The 23,053-nt window shown below is 36.4% G+C and overlaps 1 protein-coding gene across 1 annotated transcript in view; it reads left to right on the top strand.

Moving 5' to 3' along the window:
• The window catches only part of LOC129247071 (nitric oxide synthase-like), a 256,053-nt gene that overhangs the window by 964 nt on the left and 232,036 nt on the right, over positions 1–23,053 (top strand). The gene's annotated exons all lie outside the window — the stretch shown is intronic.

Genomic DNA, 23,053 nt, shown 5'->3' with positions numbered 1-23,053 from the left:
AGATTGCCGCGTGGGATGTATTATATATAAAAAACTCACTTTATTTATATGTGCATATGCGCATACTTACTGAGTGCCTACTTAAATTGACTGCTATTGAAATACATAACAAATACGCTGTTATTTTTGAAGCACCAACAAGCGACGTGTGACTTTACTTGTTGGACTCAGTTCAAATAGTTTTCTGTGGAAATCATTAGGCTAATTTATTTTTTAACGTTCATGTGAATTTCAACGTAACACCTAATTGAGGCTTTTTCGAATTGCTTGAATTGCATTGAAATATTCATTCGACTGGTAAACAATATCTTTGGAATCACTGCTTCAATATTAGCAGGATTTTTTTGTTGTTATATAAATTGGCTCCACATTTCAGTGTTGATTCCTTCGCGTCTTTATTTTAAAGCTAGCTAATACCCAACTTGCTTCACGGTGCGCTGCTGAAGTGAAGTCTTAAATTTGTATGCTAAAGTGATTATAGTTAATCGGTGTTGGAAGTAAAGTGTGAAAAATTTCATGGGTTTCACCATAAGAAAAATTTTTATTTCGCCAACCAACTCCATTTTCAATTGAGCCAAGTGCACTGAGTTTTCTTTATTTATGTCTAGAGTTAAATGCTACGGACTTTAGGAAAAAATACAAAATATATTTTTTTTTGGTTCAATGCGCTTAAAGGTAAATTCCAATAATATTAGTTTGGGGAATAAGAAATCCATTATTTTCTTGGTAGATTGCTGTAGTGATCGACATCTCGTAAAGTATCGATGAAACAATTTAAAGTCTATGCCCGTTGTCAAGGTGAAATTTCACACTAAAAAAATTCGTTTGCTTTTTTTTTGTTCATTCCATTGAGTTGTGAGTTATTGGGTGTCAACAATGGAAGTCAACCAAGAGAAAATTCGGTACATTTTACAGTTTTTCTTTGCTAAAGGCGAAAATGCAAGCCAGACCGCTGAAAATGCGAATGGTGTTTATGGTGCCAATACTGTAACGGTTAATTATATGCAATTTTGGTTGCGTCGATTTCGTTCAGTCGTTTTTGATGTTAAAGAAAATGTCGAAAACGTCGATAAAATCACAGAAGTAATCGAAGTTGACCGGCATGTTAGTAGTCGTATCATCGCCTAGGAGCTAGTAAAGATCGACCATAAACCCGTTTTACCCTTTGCGCAAAAATTTTATGCAAAAATAATGGATTTTTTTTCCCAAACTATATTAAGTCCACACTTCGGGAACTATACAGGCTCCAAAGAAGTGTATGTTTGCGGGTGCTATGAGTACAATCTCCGGCCATGCCTGAAATGCTATGCTTGATTTGCTCCCCTGGATCTTAAGTTACAACAGGAAGCAATAAAAGCAATGTATAGGCTCCATAAATATGGTTTGTGGAACGAAGACGGTACTTCGGGATACAGAGAAATCTTTAAAATTCTATCTGAGTAGTACCCAAGGACGACCTTGCACCCATAGTTTCATTTGGTAGGAAATTTTATGTGAATTATGTGAGCAATGGACTAATTCAGAGCGCATACAAAGATGTTTGACGGATATTTTCTTTACGGTTGGGTCCAAGAATGAAATAAGTGAAATAGGTTCGATAGTAATAAGTATCATTACCCTGAGGGAGGAATGGCAACTGTTTTCCGTAGAGAAATTTTTGGCATTCTGAAAGTAGCAGATGAACAATTGAGAGGAGTATTTAACGACAATCATACTGCACTAAAGGCTCTGGAGAACGCAAAGCAAACCTCAAAGATTGTTCAAGAATGTAGGAAGATCCTTAAATCTGTTGAAAAACAGAATAAGCCTGCACTTATATGGGTCCCAGGACACTGCATTCAACGCAGACAAAGCTTTATTAAGTAGTGTATTAGCATTGTAAGGCATTTTATAAAACCAATATGAAGGGTATTGAAACGGCGTAGGTTTCTACGTGACAAATTAGAACCAATTAACCCAAGACGGTTCGAGCGGTCAATTTTACTCGAAAGGATGTCGACAAGAAATGAAAAGACAAAAGTGGTTGTCTGTTTATTTAACAATAATAAGCCAATTAATTGGCAACGAGAATTATAAGGTTGGAATCGGTTCAGAAAATGTTCAGGAGTCAACATTCAAGCAAAAGTATTTTCTTTGTTTTATGTAGCAGAGCAGACTCCTTCGGCAAGTTTGATTAAATTGAAAGTCAAGTCTGCGAAATTTCAAGTTTTCAGACTTATGTTTTTGTTAGTGTGCATTAGAAAGGCCTTATGGAGAGCCAGTAGCGATTATGTTCTCAAATGCTTCTTAAGGGGACAGATACCTGTCAACGACCACATTTTGCCTGATTTTCATTAAAATTATTTAAAATGAAGAAGTCAATATATTTTTTTCAAAATTGGCATACAATGTATTTATACATCAAAATAATATAACAATTTTATTTTTATTTTTATCATTCAAAATGGGGCGGATGTACACTCAATTCTTCCAGGAAGGTCGCAGCGGGGCTTCTCAATCGGTGGGCTTTGTAGCATCGGCGTCAGTGACCTGAATACAAAAAACCAAAAATTTTTTTGTTTATCAATGCCGTAATTTCTATATTAATTAAAAGAAAAATGAAAAAAAAATTCGCGGAATAAAATGCTTAAAAAAAAGGATTTTGGGGCGAATTTTCCTACTATTTTTGCTTCGAAAAAATTATTTTTTCGAAAAATTTTCAAAAACTGGTAAATTCATATAGAAAGCAATATCATAAAAAAGATATGTGCAAAATTTCAGGGCGATCGGTCAATAACTTTTCGAGTTATCGTGTGCGCCAATTCGAAAAATATAGTTGTGAGAAAAACGCGTCTAGAGTCGATAACGTAACTATACCTCTCGCAGCGTTTGAACGCAAAAAAGAGAGACGTCACGGTTGACGATCTATAATATAAGAAATACTTAAATTTATATCTCAAAATTTTTTGGCATATTCTAAAAGGATTATATTAACATTTTATAAAACAAAAATTTTTGTTCGAAATTTTACAGGTATATGTCCCCTTAAAAGTAGTTTAATTATTAAATGAAAATTGCTTATTAGTATCAATTGGACAACGTTTATAAAAAATTATTAAAAATTGTTAATAAAAAATAAATAAAAACTAAAAAAGAATTCATATGTTACCACACCATCTAAAAGGCATATCATAGTTATAGAAAGGTACGACGTTTAATTATCAACCACACACGCAGAAAAGCTGGGTTTACCATTTTATATCCATTGTAGAAGATATGAGGACCTTTAAGAAGAGGATACTATTGTACACTTTCGGGTTTGGCAGCCAGCCGATTAAGGTCACTGGGTACGCCTTTCTTCGACAGCCTGGGAAGTACTCCAGCTTAAATTCCATAAATATTCTCTGTTACATCAACAGCTCTGGTTGGCTGTAGATATACATATGTCCGTTGGAGGTCTCTTAATGGTATCAAAAAGCGCTTTGGTGCTACTTGGGGAGTGCCAGAGTTGTACCTCAACCATTTCACCTGCCTACCTACATTGCTACATACGCAATTTTAGCACCGAGATTGTGGGTATTGTTTAAATCCGCGTCCTTCTTATAGTACCCATATACCTGACTTACTGCCAGAATTGAGCCGATCAGAAAAAGTTTTCGTAAGATATGCACTACCTAACTTATGCTTCTCAGATCCCATAACCACTTATGGATCAAGATGTATATTTAAATAATTGGCGCTTATAACCTTTGTTGGATATTTGGCGAGCTCCCTGTCCTATTTGATGTTATTCCACAAATGGAGGGACCTACAGTTTTATGCCACCTTGAGTCAGCATTTTGAAGTGGTTTACGTAGTTGAGCTTGTCCGTGGGCCATTTACAATGCCAGCAAATGAAAATAGTCTCTCGATCGGCGCGGAGAAGGAATACATCATTGCTTCGTTTTTCTAAACGATTTTTCTAGTAGAGGCAGTTCCTTTAATTTTATTAAGTTTTTAAAGAAAAAAATCAGCAAGGTACAGATTGACCCCACTTCCAGTGCATAAAAAACGCATACTTGGCTCTTAAATATATTTACGTACTTACATAATACATATACTGAAATTAGAAGCAAATAGAGAAATCTAATATTTTTTTTTGTCACCAAAGCAATTTTGTCGCCAAAGTCATAAAAAGAACCGATTTTTGTCTTAACCAAGCCTTCGCCTCCGTTGATTGCATGACATTCGATTGCATTGACGAAAGCGTTTTCAATTCATCAGTTAAAAAAATATATATATCATTCATACTTTGAAATAACTTTGGCGAACATAAATGGAATTGCGATAAGAATCCTCAAGACAAGTATCAAACCAGTTTTGTTGTGCGGACAAACCTGAAACGTGGCGTGTAACGCTGGCAATCTCAAGCAAAATACAAACATTTATAAATAATTGCCTGCGCAGGATATCTAGAAAATGTTGGCCAAACATAGTTTCGAAGCAAGAGCTGCATCGCATAACAAACTGCCGCCCGATTGCCGCGGAAATAAAAAGCCGAAAATGGCACTGCAGTGGGTATACCTCAAGAAACGCGAAAGCCGTCATTGCTCCAATGCATAGTGAAAACAATTTAGAAGGTGTGCTCAACAACAGACCGTTATCTCCGACTCTGAACGAATTTGACACACGCACCCGATGGGCTGACGTAACAGGGGATATGTTTACAAAAAAACTGAGATTGTGTTGGTGAAATACAAAAAAAATCAACACGTTGCCGTCTGAACAGCGACTGATTGGACGAGTGTGTAAAATCATATGAAATCATCATGCGAAATTCGGCAGCCGAATCCACTGTGACGTGGCAGATGAAATCTCTCTTACAATTTTCTTTTCACAAGGTTAATGACCAAACCTTGTACGTCTATCATCCTTGGCTCGAATAGCTTTTGAATGGAATCCACAAGGTACATGGAGGAGAGGTAGACCTATCGTAACTTGGATGCGGTCAGTGCAGGCAGAAAAGAGAAGTTGGGGCACTTGACGATAAATTAAACATCTTGCGAAAAATTTAACAAATTGGTAGGAATTCTTTGAAACCCTTTGCCGCAATAGAAGCGATCGTTAAGTTTCTAAATACAAATTGTAATTTATTACTTTTAAAAGGGAAAAAATAAAATAAATGGAATTGGAAGCAAAAAATATGTTTTCCACAAAAATTGGTTACATTCTCAATTCTTTTCATAGTATTTAGGGGGAAAATTACTTTAAGGGGGGAGCCTGCTTTAGAGGCTTCAAAAAATCGATTTTTTCGTGGATTTTTTTGTGAAGGAAAGAAATATTCGATTGAAACGAAACTTTCAGGTTTTATTATTATATTAAAATATATGTCATCACTCATTAAAATATATGTCATCATTCATTAAAATATATGTCATATTATGCCTAGTACAAGCATTTTGCCGAGGCGCCTCGAGTGTGCATGTGTCGTGCGGCGGGAAAAATACAGGTCGCAATTTTCGTCTGAAACCGAAAACCCAAAAAAAATTTTATTTTAGTATAGTATAGCTTCTAGTTAAACCAAGAAAATTAAACAAAAAGTGAGAAATTCAACAATTTTCCGCTAATTAAACAAAAAAAAAATCATTTTTTTGGAAAAACAAATTCACTTTAGATTGTTTAAAAAGTGGGTTAATCATAACTTTCTTAAGGTTTTTTATGTTCAACTAGAAGAGAATTTAATTCCGAATACAACCAATGTTATCATGTTTCGATAGGACGTTTAACTTTTCTCTATCTTTCCCGCCAATTAGGAAAAATCGTAAAAATAAAAACCCGAGAAATCGCACTTCGAGCGATCCGGCCGCTCGTATACCTGCTTGATGCTTGCTCACAATTTCTTCTGTAACTCAGAAAATATTCTGATTTTGCTTCTGACATTTTGAAGACTGACATTCTTGGATAGTTTGGGAAGACATTTATGCAAAACAAAAAAAAAAAAACGATTTTTTGAAGCCTCTAAGCAGGCTCCCCCCTTAATAGCACATAATTATTTCCAACTACAATTCCTTATAATCGAAATTCGTAGTTTAGTGCGCCTGTTTGGTTGATGTCCTCGAGAGAGTAAAGGCTGGCATCACTGCCATTCAAGAGATGCGATGGGCGGGGCAAGGCAGGAAAAACTTGCGACCTATAGCTGTCATGTAAAGGAACGAAAATTCGGTGTTGGATTTGTTGTGGAAGAGAGACTTCGTCACCAAGTACTGTCGTTCTCTACGCTGGGCCAGCGTCTCGCAGTAATCCGCATCAAAGCGCGATTTTTTAACATCTCGCTCATTTGCGTCCAAACCCCGAACGCCGCCCTTGCTTTGCATAGCCTGTAGTTGACATCTTCATCTACTCCGCCGTCTGGCGTGATAGTCCAGCCGAGGTAGCTTCCGATAAATTCAACCGGCCACCCGGCCATCATTATAAGTTTTGCTTCGTCTTGTCGATATTGCATGCCAGCGTGACTAGTCTGTCCGCCGTCGCTTGCATGCCAGTGAGTTTGTAAGAGAGGAGGCAGATGTTATCGGCGAAGTCCAGGTCCTCAAGATGTATGGTGAAACTCCATATGAAACCTCTTTAGTGAAGGGTCAATTGCCTCATAATGTCGTCTAGGATGAAGCCGAAGAGAAGGGATGATAGGGGATAACCTTGCCTTACGCATGCGATGGTGTTGAATGGGTGGCTGCTGATGTTGCCGTTGTGAAGCACTGCCAGTTCGGAGTTTTCGTAAAGAGTTCTGATGAGGCGGATTCTCTTAGCGGGAACTCCCTTTCTACTCTCTACTCAACGCCAGCCATATTTATAAATAATTAGCAACAGCAAAATTAACGCTACATCTTAATAAATTTCAGAAGTCCTCTTTCAAAGACGTTTATGAAAACATAGTTTACGCTCTTCATTTAGTTGAACTTCATTCGTTTTCTAGATCTACAAAGTACATTCTCGTGTGTGTACAAATAAAAATAAAAAAAATAAAAATTTCGAAATTGTTTTCAATGCATTTTCTTGCTTAAAATACTTTACAAGAAAGTATGAAATGAGACTTTTGACTCAAGAATTCACGAAATGAGAATTTTAATCTAATTACAAAGTGCCGCCATTTTGACGATTAAAACCTACAATTTCTAATTTATATATTTTTTTATTCCACACACATAAAATTATATACTTGCAACAACAGTTGCAAATTGCGTTCTTTGGCATTTTAATGTGCTAATTTGGCATTTTCACAAAAAGAAAGGCCACAACATTCGAAAACAGACCGAGAAGAATGTAACAAAGAAAAAATTAAAATTATTTCAAGTACACGAAATTTCATTCAACAATTTGCGCGCAGCCTACATTCGGTTGTGAGCATAACGAAAATTCAACTGCGAAAAGAAGAAAATTTCACAACAAAAGAAACACGTGTTACAAAAGCAAGAAAAAAAACACGTAAATAAAGTGCGCATAAAAGTATGCCTTACGAACTTTTTTTATTTCGCTTTTAGTGCGCTCAAATGCAGGCAAGCGAAAAGAATTTTGCACTTGCACTCAACTCGCACTCACAAAACAAGGAACAAAAACAAAGAAAACAACATGTACTTTCACACAGCAGCCTCAAAGAAGGCAAGAAATGGCATATAGTTAGTAAGGTTATATGCAGCAACAGTAGTTGTGAGGTCATTAACTAAAAAGATGCTTGGCTGCCTGGCGTATGAGTAACTCACGCTACCATTGGATTTTATAGACTTGTACCTCATAAATGTCAGTATTATTTTTTTTTGGGTCGAAGTGCATCCACTGCACGTTGTTGTACTTTTCATTTTCCATTTCCTTGAAAGTTGGTAGTAAGCTGATAAGATTATAAAAAATCGTGAAAGTCTGAAAAATATTTCGAAACTAATTTTGTTTTTTTGGTTTAGTTGTTGCAACTGTGGTTTGAAGGTTTGTACTGTATCTTAATTTTAATTTTGCGGTAATTTAAAGCATTTTTCTTAGCGGAGTTAGGCCGGAAAAACCAATCATACCCATTTATTTCATGTTCAACTGGGCAAAAATTCTGAAAAAGATCTGCTGCTGTGGAGGTCACACTCTGTACGAATTATTTTTTTCCAAATAGAAAGGAAAATGGTGGAAATTTAATACGCTTTGTTTAATTAGTTAAATATAATAAAAAAAACCAAATTGTTCGAAAATTGTTTGTAAAAAATTTATATAATTTGCTTGAGTTACGAGTTAATTTGACTTAAATGATAATTTGACCAAAACGCGTACCCATTGGATTTAAAAGAGAAGTATTAAGACACTTTCCCCACCATATTTCTTTGATTATGACATTTTAAGTTACTAGGGCGCCTTTTAAGCAAAAAAAAATGTACTATATTTATGGTAGAAGCTCAACATTTTAACAAACTGGGGCACCTTTTAGGCAAAAAAAAAATATTTCTTTCTATATTTATAGTAGTAGAGCAACATTTTAAGGTACTAGGGCAACTTTTAGCCAAAAAAAATATATATTTTGTGTATATTTGTAGTAATAGCATAAAATTTTTAAGGTATCAGGTCAGTCCATAACTTCGTGCGTATTTTACCCATAATTTCTCTTTTGTACGATTTTTGCATACAAAAAATTATTCGCGGAATATAACGGAACTATTTGTATTTTCTTTGATATACATATTGTGCATTCAACAAGTGATTTTAATCGCGGATAGAAGCACGTGTTGTTAAGAAATAAAATGGAGTCTTCGAACGCGTATAAGAGGCATATTTGGTATTTTTTTTATAAAAGTGATAAAAATGCAACAACTGTTGCTGCAAAAATAAACACTGTTCACGGAGAGGATACCGTGAGTGTAAGGACTGCGCAAAAGTAATTTTCAGAATTCCGAAGTGGTAACTGCGACGTGGAGGATGCCCCGCGCGCTGGCATCTTTAACTCCGACGCCTTGCTCGAACTCGTGGAAGCTAAGCCAAATTTGACAGTTGATATGATAGCTCAAAGGTTAAATTCATCGCATGGAACAGTTCACAGGCACCTGGTTCAGTTGGGAAAGCTGAGAAAATGGGTTCCGCATAGACTTTCCGTCGCCAACCTTCAGCAGAGAGTGAATGTGTGTTTTCAGCTGCTGCAATGGCTTGAAAATGAAAGTTTTTTTAACCGTATCGTTACTGGTGATGAAAAATGGGTCCTTTACAATAATCCTGTTCGCAAACGCCAATGGCTAGATAAAGATGAAACACCAGAACCGACCCCTAGAGATGGTCTTCACCCCAAGAAGTTTCTCCTGTCTATTTGGAGGGATATGGCCGGTATTGTTTATTATGAACTTCTGGAACCAAACCAGACGATAACTGCTGATTATTATTCCCATCAGCTATCAAACCTGAAAGAGGCACTTAAAAAAAATCAATCGTCTTTAGTGAATAGACGCAAAGTTTTGTTTCAGCACGACACGCAAGACCTCGGATTGGAGCTAATGCTGCATCCACCATACTCTCCGAATATTGAACCTTGTGATTATCACCTTTTCCGTGGACTTCAATCCCATATGAGGAACAAGAATTGTTCCTCAAAAGAAGCTATACAAAGGGATATCGAAGCGTATTTTGGCTCCAGGGACAAAAAAATTTTTGAGCAAGGAATTAAAAATTTGCCTAAACGTCAATTGTAAATAATGAAGGAAAATATATTATTGATTAACAAATACTTTAAACATCTTTTTTATTAATTTTAAAACCACCTTTAAAAAACGCACGAACTTTTGGACTGACCTGATACTAAGGCCCATTTTAGGCAAAAAAAATTGTTTATATTTATAATAGTAGCTGAAGATTTTAAGATACTAGGGTACCTTTCAAGCAAACAAAGAAATATAGTTTTTTATATTCATAGCAGTAGGTTAACACCTTAATATTAAAAAGTCTTTTTTAACATAGACGAGGTTTTTGGCCACTTCAAACTTTAATTTTATTGTACTAAAATTTAAAGGGCTGAAAAACTGCATACTTGAAATTTTTCTAAAAATTTTGAAATTAAAGTTTGAAATTTTTAAGAAAATTTTTTTGATTTTTTTTTGAATTTTGTATAAAGTTTGAACTTTAAAGTTATATGGTTTTTATTGTAGAATAAACTATATTTTTAAAATAAAATAAAAAAATAAAAAGTCAAACCTTAACATTATGTCGCGCTGCTATTATTATGAACACTAGTGTATATTTACAAATCTTCCAAAATTTGAAGAGCATTTTGTGAAATTAAAACGTTGGAAAAACATTTGAAAATTGTCTGTTCTACAATTTTCCGGTTATGAGTACCGCTGAAGTAAAACATTTTTCCTTCAATTTCACTAGAAGTTTAAATTAAAAGCCCCGGTCGATGTTGCCAAGTTTGCTAGTGCGGGATTATTATTTAGTAGGAGCGAAAAAATAAAAAAATATTGCCTTATTAAATTTCGGGTTCTTCGCTCGGCGAGTTTTAATCAAAGTGAAGACGATACTCTGCAGATATCCAAGTTAGTCGATCTGCTATTAGTGTAAGGTGTTGCAAAATTAATCATCTAATTTTGGTTTTGAATAACTATTTTACTAAATAAAAAACAAAATATGATTTTGAGTAATGGAAATCTTTATTTTGACCTTTACGCGCTGCGTTGCTTGTTTGCTGGTATACTGCCGCTAGTTAACAAATCTCAAATAGGATTGATTAAAAAAGCCATTTGCAAAGTTTATAAATCTTCCGATGGAATATTTAATATTGCGCCACCTTGTAACTACTCTGGTTCTCTGCACAACTTGTGGAAACAGAAAATATAGAGTAGTTTTGTGTACTTGAATTCGTTTCCCTAATTTCTGCTGCACATTCTTTTTCTGCACACCATACACTCGCGTGCGTCATCGTTTCTCGCAACTACTGCCTTGCCTCGGAACTAAGTTCAGATAAACGCTTCTCATAATATTTTCAGACTCGATCATTCGCACGACAGTCAGTTCTGCGTTAACGGAATGATCCGGATTTATATCCAGCGAAAGACTTGCCACTCCAGTAGCATTCTCGGTACATATATGAGGAATGTTTATGCTGCTACAACAACAATAACAACTCGATCTTACCTTGATTGTCTTGAAAGAGGAAGGTCCATCATTCTTACGAAATTTGCCATCAGGTCATTTACCATTCACGTCTTCATTTAAAAAAAAAACTTTACCAGTAGTCTTGAAGTTAGTAGAAGTTTTTTACGAAGTCCACTCGCTCACCGAAAAGCAAAGGTATACATACCTTCGGGTGCATTTTCACCATGAGAAAGCTTCTCACAAAAAGTGTAGGTCATTCGGCCAAAAACTCATCTTATGCATTTCCTAACACACATTTTGTATTTGTGTGCGACGATTTCTTTTAATTCTTAGAAATTATTATCAACAATTTTTAAAGCTGGCCGCGTTTAGGTATAATTTCTGGTATTTTTTAACATGCAAGCTTGAGTACTTTTAAGAGTTCTAGTCAGATATTCCTTGTATTTTTTTTAGGAGGCTGAATTAGTTTTAAAGGTGATACACAGATGGCGCTATTTATCACTTTATCGCGTTGGTAACGAAAAATAATAGTTTAGGTCCAGAAGTAGAGAAGTGCCAAGTTACGTAGTTTATAATGATTGAAGGAGTGCAAGTAGGTGTATTTTCTTTATAGCTCGAACTTCAGCAATCATACCAGCTCTTAGACTACAGCTATATTTTCGAAGCCGCTACCCTCTAAAGCCACTGAAACGACAGCTGAACTAAACCTTCTTGAGAATGTCTTCATTACTAGCCAAGTAGTTATGCCGGTAGTAAAGGGTATGCCGGTAGTAAAGGGTATGCCGTCGGCTCACCCATGTACGGGGAATGCTGCTGGAGTGACAGTTCTTGGCTGAATATAAATCTGAGTTGTTCCGGTAACATAGAACTGACTGTCGTAGGAACTGTGCGGTGAGTGTCGAGAGTAATGCTAAGAACACCCTGGAACTTTTTAAGTGGTAGTGACCAGCATTATGCAAAATTCGATTTGGCTACCTTCTCCATTGTTCATTTTCCTTGCGAATCAGTAACTGACTAAGACTCACGAATATCATCTCTAATTATATGATACCTTCATACACCTCTTGGTAATACTAAAAACCAATTCAGTTTTATTTTTGGCTTTTCTGCATAACCTTGGAGAGCTTTGAACATTTGTTGCGCCTTTTAAAGAGGGATGACAAAAAAATATTTTGAATAAACATTCTATTTGTATGGCGAATATTAATTTCTTTTATTTAATGCCAATACCACCATAAGATAATATTGATTATTTATCCCACCATAAGATAATATTATTACTTATCCATTACCATTATCTTCCTCTAAGGTTAGATTAGGTTAGCCTGGTTGGCAATAAGCCACGCATAGACCTTTTGGTTCCTAGCGATACCAGATGGAGACCTACCTCTATGAATACTGAAAGTAGACATTGTGTGGGATGTCAGCGCTTTTGACGAATCTAAGCAGAGCTGAGAGATCCGCATCTGAGATGTCCTCCAGACCCGCAAACAGGCATTTTAAACGCGTTTTTAATAATGCGCGACAGACGCATAGAAGGTGTTCTAAAGTTTTCTCAACATCCTCTCGGCATTTCCTGCATTTGCCCGTGCTAGCAATCCTTATCTTGTACGCATGTGCAGCCAATAGATTATGATCTGTTAGCACACCTATGATAGTTCTGCAGTCCTTTCGCGAGAGCGTAAGTACGAATTGAGTCAGTCTACACATAACTTTTGTTGTTTTGCATGTAGTCAAATTAGTCCACCTAGCTTCCACTAGTTTTTTCATGTAGTCGTCCATTTCTTTGTATATACTACTGTGGGCAAAAAGTAAGGTGAATGTATTTGTCAAACTTCGCGGGATTAAAATTTCGCTCTAGTTATTTTTTTCATGAGTTGGCAGCACTGTTAATAACATCTGGGCCAACTTTCATGTGAATGTCATTATCAGTAATATATTTATGCTTGTGTTTAGCAAACGACCAAGAGTGCATTTTTCGATTTTTACAATGTCTGATTTGATTGAGCAGAGAAGTGCCATCAAATTTTGTTTGCGGAATGAAATTTCGGCTGCGGAAACATTTAGCATATTGCAGAAGGCATTTGGTGATTCGACCATGTCGCAGAAAATGTTTTAAGTGGTACAAAGACTTCAAAGAGGGTCGAGAACGTGTTGATGACTTGGAGCGCTCCGGACGACCATCGAGGTCAACAGATGACCAACACGTCAATAAAGTGAAGGAGTTAGTGCTCAAAAATCGTCGGTTGACTGTTAAAGACCTTACTGATATGATCGGAATATCAGAAGGATCTGTGAAAACATTTTGAAAGACCATTTGGGCCTCGGGTCAAATCTCTTTTGGTACCGAAAACTCTCAATTTCTTGGAAAAAAGTCGTCGCGTTGATGTATGTGACACAATGCTTTCAGACTATCAGGACAAGCTCAAATGCATCATTACGGGAGATGAGACTTGGATTTATGCTTACGACCCTGAAACAACCGACCAATCAGCGAATATCGTGCTAAAGGCGAGGCCAGACCGAAAAGAGCACGTCAAAGTCGTTCGAAAATAAAGGTCATGAGGGCAGTGTTTTTCGATTTTCGTGGTGTGATGCACTATGAATTCCTTCCACCTGGCCAAACTCTTAATAAAGAATATTATTTGAGCGTTATGCGTCGTTTATGTGAAGCAATTCGTCTAAAAAGACCAGAATTATGGGCCAACAACTCTTGGTTTTTGCATTACGACAATGCACCGTCTCACACTGCACTCGTTCTTCGTGACCATTTCGCCAAAAATTCCACGCATATCGTTCCGCAACCACCGTATTTGCCTGATTTGGCTCCGTGTGATTTCTGGCTATTCCCAAAACTCAAAAGACCACTCCGGGGAACGCGTTTCGAGTCGATTGAGGAGATAAAAGCTGAATCGAAGAAGGTGCTGATGGCTATACCGGAAATGGAATATTTGGCATGTTTCGGGGATTGGAAAAATCGTTGGCATAAGTGTATTTCATCGAGAGGGGATTATTTTGAAGGGGATGAAATTGATTTACAAGACTAAATAAAGACCAGGTATCTAATAGATATGCAGGCTACTGTTTGCGGCTAGCCTTTCTATGGCCTCCCTGCTCCGTTGAAGATTTTTGGACTTAATACAATATGAGCTTATTGCTTTTATTGCTGCTTGACTGTCACGTATATATTAATTATAGAGTTCTTTCTTGTTCTTGTGTAGGCTAACTCCGCGGCTTTTCCCACAGCAAAAACTTCCACTTGGAAAATACTGCTCTAATCTGCCAGCTTGGTAGGCAGCTTTATCTCTATTTTTGAGCAGTAAATGCCCGTTCCCACTCAGTCTAAAGTTTTAGAACCGTCTGTATAGATGTGAAAAGTTCTAAGGTCAGGCTTCATGCCTTTGTGCCATCCCTCCTCTTCAATTGTAGTACGAAACCTTCTCTCCCAATTAGAGTACGGAGTCATGTAGTCTGTGCAACCTGGGCTCCATTTTCCTATTGAGCTGTGTCCGAAGGTTCTACATGTGAATACTCCAGCAGCCACTAACCTTCTCGAGGATTTCGCTGCCAGATTTTCCGCCATAAGGTCAATGGCATGCTGAGTATCATTTCCAGCGCCGCCGTTGGAGTGGTTTTCTTCTAAGAGCTAGAAATAAATTTATTGTAAAAAAAGTTTTACCCACGACTCCAATTTTTCAAATTGTTTTCAAGCTATTTAAAAGTTTATGCACATTTACGTGGATTAATCTTCTGCTTAATAGTGATTTAAAATTTTTGCCATAAAAATAATGCAGTTTTTCTATTTCTTGCAAAGTAAAGTTGAAAAGCTTTGCGTGCAAAAATGTTCAATCATTGAAATTAAAAGTATTTCTCATAATTTCCTTTGTCTGCTGTCAATCTCAAAGTGAAAAATTTTTATTTTCTGATTATTCGCACTAAAACTCTATTATTTCTTCGCTAATTGAATCGACAAGAGAATGTCAGAAACGCTCGTGTAGCTGTGATGGCGGTGCTGCCAACCGCAGTCAATGTTGGACGGGTGGGCTGATTGACATAATTTGATGAAATTTGCGTAAAGTTTGCCATTAACTAAATGCAAAAATTTACTTTAAATAGGTTTCATATACTCTCTTTTATTAAAGCAAATAAGTTAATAAATTTTTAATGCTGAGAAATTGCAGAAAAAGGCCAGTTCAGAAGAAAATAACAAATTTTTTTAAACAACAACAACTTTAATATGTAAACACACACACATAGGGGTATATTTATTTAGCAATTAAATATTTAATGTTGGGTTCTTTTTGGCACTACTTTGAGTGAGTTTAAAGCGCTGCTATTGAGAAATAAATTTGTATGCGGGTATGTACAAATGTTTCTATTATTGATTTCTACATATACAAATACACGTGCATGTGTAAAGAGAAATTTACTGCTACAATGCATACATATATATACATATGCATGCTTGTAAAACTTTGTTTACCTTCTGTTTTGGTTAAAAGGTTTAAGGTGGTATTTTAAAAACAAATTTACGGTTTGTTCTGGACTGTCCGTCTTAGTACTGTTCGTCCACTACCCTTTCCCTGAAACATTTTAAAATACTTCACGTATTACTGCACACCTTTACAAGCCACTGGAAGGTGGGGAACCATGCAGTCAGACTCAACCTTCATTTCAATTCCATCCCAGCTTCTACAGTCAGGCGGTGGGGGTGAAAGAAAATCTTGTCCACTATTTATGCGAATGCTCAAGTTTAGCCCGAACAAATACTTCGGTAAACCTTTCCTTCAGCAAATTAAGACATAGAGATACAAAATTTGGTCTTATATCTGGATCTCACGAAATGGATTTGACTTAAAAAAAAGGACATCACACGAGAACCGTGGTAATAAAACGGCGCTAGTCGCTAATTAAGATTATTTAGTACAAATACTCAACCACCTCAATAACAACAACAACTCTTTACCTGCTTTTAAGTAACACACGAATTTTGCACTGGAAGAAATTCAGGACTTTTGAGGCCATCCATAAATGGATCCATTTGAGTTTTTCATAAGAGCATCTGCATTCAATCGAAATAAATGATAGTCGGAACAATGACAGGCAACATCTGGAGAGTAGCGCCTGCGGTGCTTATAAGTATTTCTTCCCCCTTTTGCAAAATGAGCCCGGGCATTATCTTGTTGGAGGATAACTTTGTCGTACCCTTGATTGTCTCTGTGATTTTTGTTTGTTTGTAAATTTATTGATGCAATTTATTTAAAAGGAAAAAAGTGGTTGTAGGATCTAGCAACACTCCGAAGAAAATAAAGAAGAGGGAGTTACCTACGGACCAGAGAAGCTACATATCACAATTTTTTTTTAATCTTGGTAGTTTCAATGCCAACACATTTAGACATCTTTTGGTGCTCAAAGCAGAATTAATAGCCAAGATAGAAAAGGTGAAAATTAGGTAGTTTTTGATTGCCTTATTAGCAGAAGGCTGTATAGAGGAAAAATGTGGAGGAAGCTAAGTCTCACACTGTGCTGTAGTGCTACGCATGATAATGATGATTGCCTTTGTTTTTGTCGGGACAGACTAGCAAGTACAGCACTCAGACACAATTAAATACATTGTACTGCACTAGGACTCCCTGTTTAATTTTCTTTAAGTCTACTCGACCTCCGAAGAAATCTGAGTAAATGTTGTGGTGCCAAGCAGCCAAGGTGGCGGCTTCTTAACACATCAGTGCCAAATACCTCCAGCCTTATTCGAGCGAAGGCGCGACAGATGCACAGAAAGTGGTCCGCCCTCTCATCCTCCTCTTCACATGCTGGGCAGAGTGCACTATCTGAGATGCCCTCCATTTCTAGATGCCTTGCCCATAGAAAGTGGCCCGTCATCAGTCCAACCAGCCTCCTACAGTCCCCTCTGCTTAGTGAGAGGAGGCCCTGCGACAGTCGGTCGGAAATGACAGGTAACATCAGTTTTACCCATCTGCGCAGCCTCTAATTGATGCCTTAATAACCATTGAGAAACTTTATATCAGCGCTTTCAAACCGCTTGTTTTTGGCTCTGGGCGTGCAAGTGATCATCTTCTTTTGCCATCCTTTTCCTTTGCTATTAGGTTCATATAGTTAAAAGCAATTTTGTATATACTCGTATGTGACAACGCTTGCACTACGAAATTTTCCTTACTACAGGTATCACTATATATTCTATTTTTTGCACTAAGTCGAAGTTATTTGATATTAAGCGACCGAAGATCCCAAAGTGCTAGCCCTGAACTGAAGGATAATTCCACCAAATTCCAAATTCTACACTAGCCATTCCAAGGAGATGACTCCGCAGACATTAAATATCAGTCAACTTCCAATTTTACCACCAGGAGCACAAATTGGAAAGTATATGCCCGAATTTCATGTAGATGCTACTGTAGCCACAGAAAATAAACCCTCCAAGAATGATCGATACAAACAGAGAATCGTATTTTCTATCCCTAAAGTTCTGGTTTGAGGCTACCGGCGTCTCACATGATGGTAGGGACTACAACCTAGCTACGACACAGGTAACAGTCAACAAACCGACGGAATTACGGTCAATTATCGTGGCTGCTCCAGCACAGCTTCAATACGAATACATAACGACAAAACTTTTCCAGTTAGCCGACAGAAACGCGTGGAACGTGTTTTCTAGGACATGTCCTTAGGTGATCTTAAGCCTAGCTACCTCTTCCATGAGATGTGACTGATGGCAGGCAATACCTTAGGTATCTCAGTTTTATAGGATTCATGGACCTCGCGCTTGCCTCCGTATGCTCAAAGTGCAATTGTCGCTTCCAAAGGTGATGCTGTAGGTCAGGTAACAATTGAAGAAATTAAAGTTGACTCATTAAGTTTTTGCCAAGTTAACATGACAAGCAGTCCATCGCCATCTCTAGTAACTCCAACTTCAACTGTCGAAAGAGCTGCAATGGCACAGAAATCATTACATAAAGAAATTTCTCTACTACCAAAGCAGTTCCTGTGCTTGGCAAGGTAACGCAACAGAAGTTGAAGCCAGAGCAGATCGAGGAATAAACATAACGAAGGCAATGAAAGCACATCGGCAGCTGATTTGTATTGGTGCCACGAACGTTATGGGGCGAACGCTTTATAACAAGTCGAGTAGACACAATTTTTTAACTAATGCAATAAAAATCAGTGATGAAAGGGTTTTTGAACATTATTTATTCTAGACCAAGCAAACAATATCCAAATATAAGTAGATATGGAAGTTCTCTAAATGCTTCCAAATGGCAAAAGTGATAGAAATTTGCTAAATTTTTAAGATTTATTTTGAGAGTATGGAAAGAGGATGAAAATTTTATTTCTGAGTGGATTTAACACACAAATTTTATATTGATGAAAAATAGCGATAACAGTGCTTAGCTTTGGAATTGCATTTTTTTTAAACTCCTTCACGGGCGAACCGATTTATTGTAAAGTGTAAGACCTGCGCCAATTAAGAAGAAGACAAGACCTGGAAGAACAAAAATATTTTTTGTAATCTACATACGTACAAGCTATGGCCTTTGTTTAAATCCAAAATGATGTATTCTTGAAAATTTGAATTTTTGGAAAATAGCTCGATTTTTGGCCAGAAAGCTTAGTATCAAATACTTTATAAAATAAAAGTTCATACTCAATAATAACACTATTATGAATTTTTAAATAAAATGTAGTTTATGTCTTCTTAAATAAATAGTAGTCGAGAGAAATTAGTTGTATTAAAAGATAATCTTCTGCCTGATCGAAGCTTTTTTTTTCTAAACTAACCATATGGCGGCCTAAGGAAATATTTTTTCAGATTTTCAGAAAAAAAAGACATTGTTTAAAAAAACCGAAATATTTGATAAAAAAATAAATAAATAGTAGTCTATGCACCAGAGCTGAAGTAGTCTAACCAGTTTGAAAAATATGGTTTCAAGATTCACGACACTAAAACTTTACAAGCGCCTACCAGCAGCTCCAAGGTACTGTGGAAAAATGGAAAATTAAAAGTTTTACAAAATATTTTTCACTATACGAGCAACTTTATATTATTTTCAAGACCCCCTAAACTATTGTGTAAAACTCATTCAAAATCGCTTAAGTGGTTATCGTGCCAATCAGGAAGAAAAAGCTATTGTGTAAGCTAAATCAATTTATTTGCCCTTTAAGGAATATTCGCTTTGTAGATATGTTGAAAATGCTTTTATAAGCTTCTTCTCGAACTAGGAATGTCGTTTGACAAACACTTTCCAAATAAAAAAATTAAAAAATATTTAAAAATCAAGCGCAACCAATTTTTTTACGATTTAAAATTTTATGTTTTTGCAATTCTGCTTTTATGCAAATCCGAGAGGTTGCAAGCGTCGTAACACTAACACGTGTGGGATTTTTGTCTGACAGCTAAGTAAATATGCACATTATTGGTTTTGTGTGCATGCTTATATGTATGAGTTATCACTTTTCATTGATTTGTAATAATAACAAAACTTCTAAGGCACAGTGGCAGCGACATTCGTTTGTAATGATTTCTCGTCGTTGTTGAGTGTTTGTGTGTAGACAGATGCAGCAGGTCAAGCGCGTACTCCTTTTATCTTTTTCTTTCACATAAGCAGCACTGCAGTGAACAGCCAAACTACTTAACAAATATTGTAGTTCTTGAACTGGTTTCTGATGGAAGAAATCATACTAGTTCGAGAGGGACTTGAATTGTACTAGTTGCAAAATGGCTAGTTAGAGGTGTATGCAAAAGAAATATTCAATTATATTGTATTTATATTATTTATTTATTGACAGTAACAAAAAAAAAAAGATAATAATTTTATTATTCTTCTTACAAGCTTTTCAGTTATATTCTTTTATTATTATTTTATGTCCATAAAAATGCTTAAACTTTAGGAATGAAGCTCAGACGAATATAAATGTAATCACTTGCTCTTTTTTGTCATTATGAACTATGCACTTTAATAGCTTTTTGCCACACCCTGTGGCAGAGGCTTATTAGTTTGTCAAGGATTTCAGACATTTCAGAATTCAGACATTCCGTTGAACTTTACTTGCTAGCATTGAAAAAAATAGAAGTTCATCAAAGTACTTCAGCTACATAGCAAACTGGTGGGAACGTAAAGTGCTTTTCAAAAGTGACGCCTAAATATTAGTAGTTAATAATTCCTAGACGGTCCCTTTTTAATGTAATCTTTGACTTTTGTCAAGTAGGCAGATGTGCAATTTTACATGGTGGACCAACGCATTAAAATTATTGATGCTTATTTTGAAAATGATAGATCTTTAAGAACAACAATTCGCAAAATTCGTGATTTTTTGATGGAATAATCGTCCGAATGAGTCAATAATTCACAGGTTGGTGAAAAATTTCAAGAAACTGGTTCTGCCGAGTATAAAAAAAAGGACTGGCAGACCAAAAACTAGATGTTCTTTTGAAAATATTGCTGTTGTATCGCAATGTGTTTTTTTCTGCTGATGAGTAGATTTTTTTGTATCTTATAGATACATATTTAAAGAATAATTCCTGAAATTTTCAAAAAAAAAAATTAAAATTCCTCCATTGTGACATCATTTCCGGTGACCCCTCGAAAGAAAGGTGCGTCCGCGTTGTCAGCATAATTCCTGACAGGCGCATCAAAATGAAAAAACAAAAATAAGTGTTTTAGTGAGGACCATAAACTCGTGCTTGAACGAAGGAAAGAAAAAAAAGTAAAAATTGGAATTTTGGCAGACATTTTTCCAAAAAAATGAAAATTTCGGTCAAATTTGCTTGACATTTTGTTTTTTTTAAATAGTTGTATTTGAAAAAAACACGAGTAAATTGTATTTCGAACACCTGTGTAAAATTTCATCAAGATCGGCTGAGTAGTTTTCGAGAACATTTGACAGCCGACTTTGAAAACACGGTTCCGAGAAAAACGCGTTTAAAGTTTTGAGTAACAATAAAAGTGGCTTGGAGCGCACACATTCCAAAGGCTGTATCTCCGAATTTATTATTCGGATCGACTTGAAAATTTAGGATAATATTCCTGAGATGTTGTAGAAATTAATAAGCTAAAAAAAAAGAAATCGATTTTTTTAACCAACGAAACCCATGTAACCCCTTAAAATACCTAATGCATCATCAAAGCTCCCGTTGCAGCAATGGTATGTCCGGAGATTAAGGGGTGGTCAGAGCCTCGAAAAACTGATGATTTTCAATAATTTTTTCTTTTGCTAGTCAATTGCTTTATTTTACAAAAATGAAAACATAGCATTAATACATCCTGTTACGACTTGACTTAAGCAAAATTTCAACAAAAAAAATTAATAATTGTAAAAGTTATCGCTGTTTGTGTGGAGCCCGTTTCTCTAGAAGTCCCTTGCGGTGATGATCACAAGCCCTTGGAGATTCATCTAAAATCAATCGGTTAAGAGAAATTAGTTGTATTAAAAGATAATCTTGCACCTGATCGAAGCTTTTGTTTCAAACTTAACAATATGGCGACCTCAGGAAATATTTTTTCAGATTCTCAAGAAAAAACGACATTGTTTAAAAAAATCGAAATTTTTGATAAAAAAAACCTTCGATGAGGCACGAGTTTTTTATGTATTTCAAAAGCAATATAAATTTTATTGAAATCTACTAAGTGGTTTTTAAGTTGAAGTGATCACCAGTTCAAAAAATATAATTTTGAGAAAAACGCATTTAAAATTTTTGTTTGTTTTTGCCCGAGCGCCCTTTGTTAATTGTTGAGTAACTCGAAAAGTATTTATTGGATTCACTTCAAATTTTCACACAATATTTTTAAGATATTATACTTTAAGCAAATGCAAAAAAATCCATTTTTTTTGGAAATTTTGACTACCCCTAACTCCTTAAAAAACTCCTCTTCGTTTGGCACCGTCACCCACCGTGGAACTGCTTTCGCATTACTTCAGAGTGGCTTTCCATCTTCCTCATTACAAGGTCTATGCTTGTATGTCTGCATTCAGGACCCGGATATTTTCCCGTGAAATCACTGATGATTTCTCACGATTCCTCTCTTCCTCGCTGCCTAGCATCTTGTCGATCTTATCGCTAACATTTCAGTGGCAATGCGACCCACTGCATTCTTCACCGTTCGGCGCTCTAGTTCTCAACGCATGGATTGAAAGAAGGTGGATTCAGCTTCATCTTCGCCTACATTACCGAAGGGCATGTAAGGTGTTCGCTTTTCCCTCTTTTGAACTTGTATTTCCAGAAATACAAGCATTTAAGTTGTATACAAATTTACTTGACCGAAGTTCCTGCTGTGCAATGTAGTGACATCTTTTATTAGCCTGGCCATCCATTTTCCGTGTGTTTCGCTTCTTCAGCGATCTTGACATAGCTTTAGCGTTTCGTGTTTTATTTCGCACTCTGCAGGTTTGCTATAACTTTTTTCCTTCTCCTCGCTCTTTTTCCTTTCGAAGGCTAGTAAGTCAATCGGTATTGAGCCGCTTATCACTTGAACAGCTGGCCGTGATACTGTGCGGTAGGCAGACATATCTCTCAGAGCTGTCGTTTGTTGCACCGATGCTAGGAGCTTACGCCGGTGATTTGCCTTTAGCGCAGCTGAGCTACGTATAAGAGAACAGAGAGCGTGGTAGCCATCATTATTTCCCGTTTCCCTCGGGTTGGTCCGCCAATGTATGTTATCAGTCTACTGAGTGGGGATACCATCTTAGCGGCTTTCTCTGCTGTTTTATTTGAGTCCAGAGAGTTAGCATTACGTCCAGTTTTACTTTATAAATTTTTTTGTGGTTAACGTATTTGCGCAAGTTTTCTTGCTAACTTCTAATGGGATGTGCTTTTGCCTTAGAAGTATATATAAATAAGTGGCGCGTACACCCTTTTTGGGTGTTTGGCCGAACTCCTCCTCCTATTTGTGGTGTGCGTCTTGATGTTGTTCCACAAATAGAGGGACCTACAGTTTCAAGTCGACTCCGAACGGCAGATATTTTTATGAGGAGCTTT

The sequence above is a fragment of the Anastrepha obliqua genome, chromosome 5, assembly GCF_027943255.1.
Source record: "Anastrepha obliqua isolate idAnaObli1 chromosome 5, idAnaObli1_1.0, whole genome shotgun sequence".
NCBI classification, from domain to species: Eukaryota; Metazoa; Arthropoda; class Insecta; order Diptera; family Tephritidae; genus Anastrepha; species Anastrepha obliqua.
This window is presented reverse-complemented; position numbering and strand designations above follow the sequence as displayed.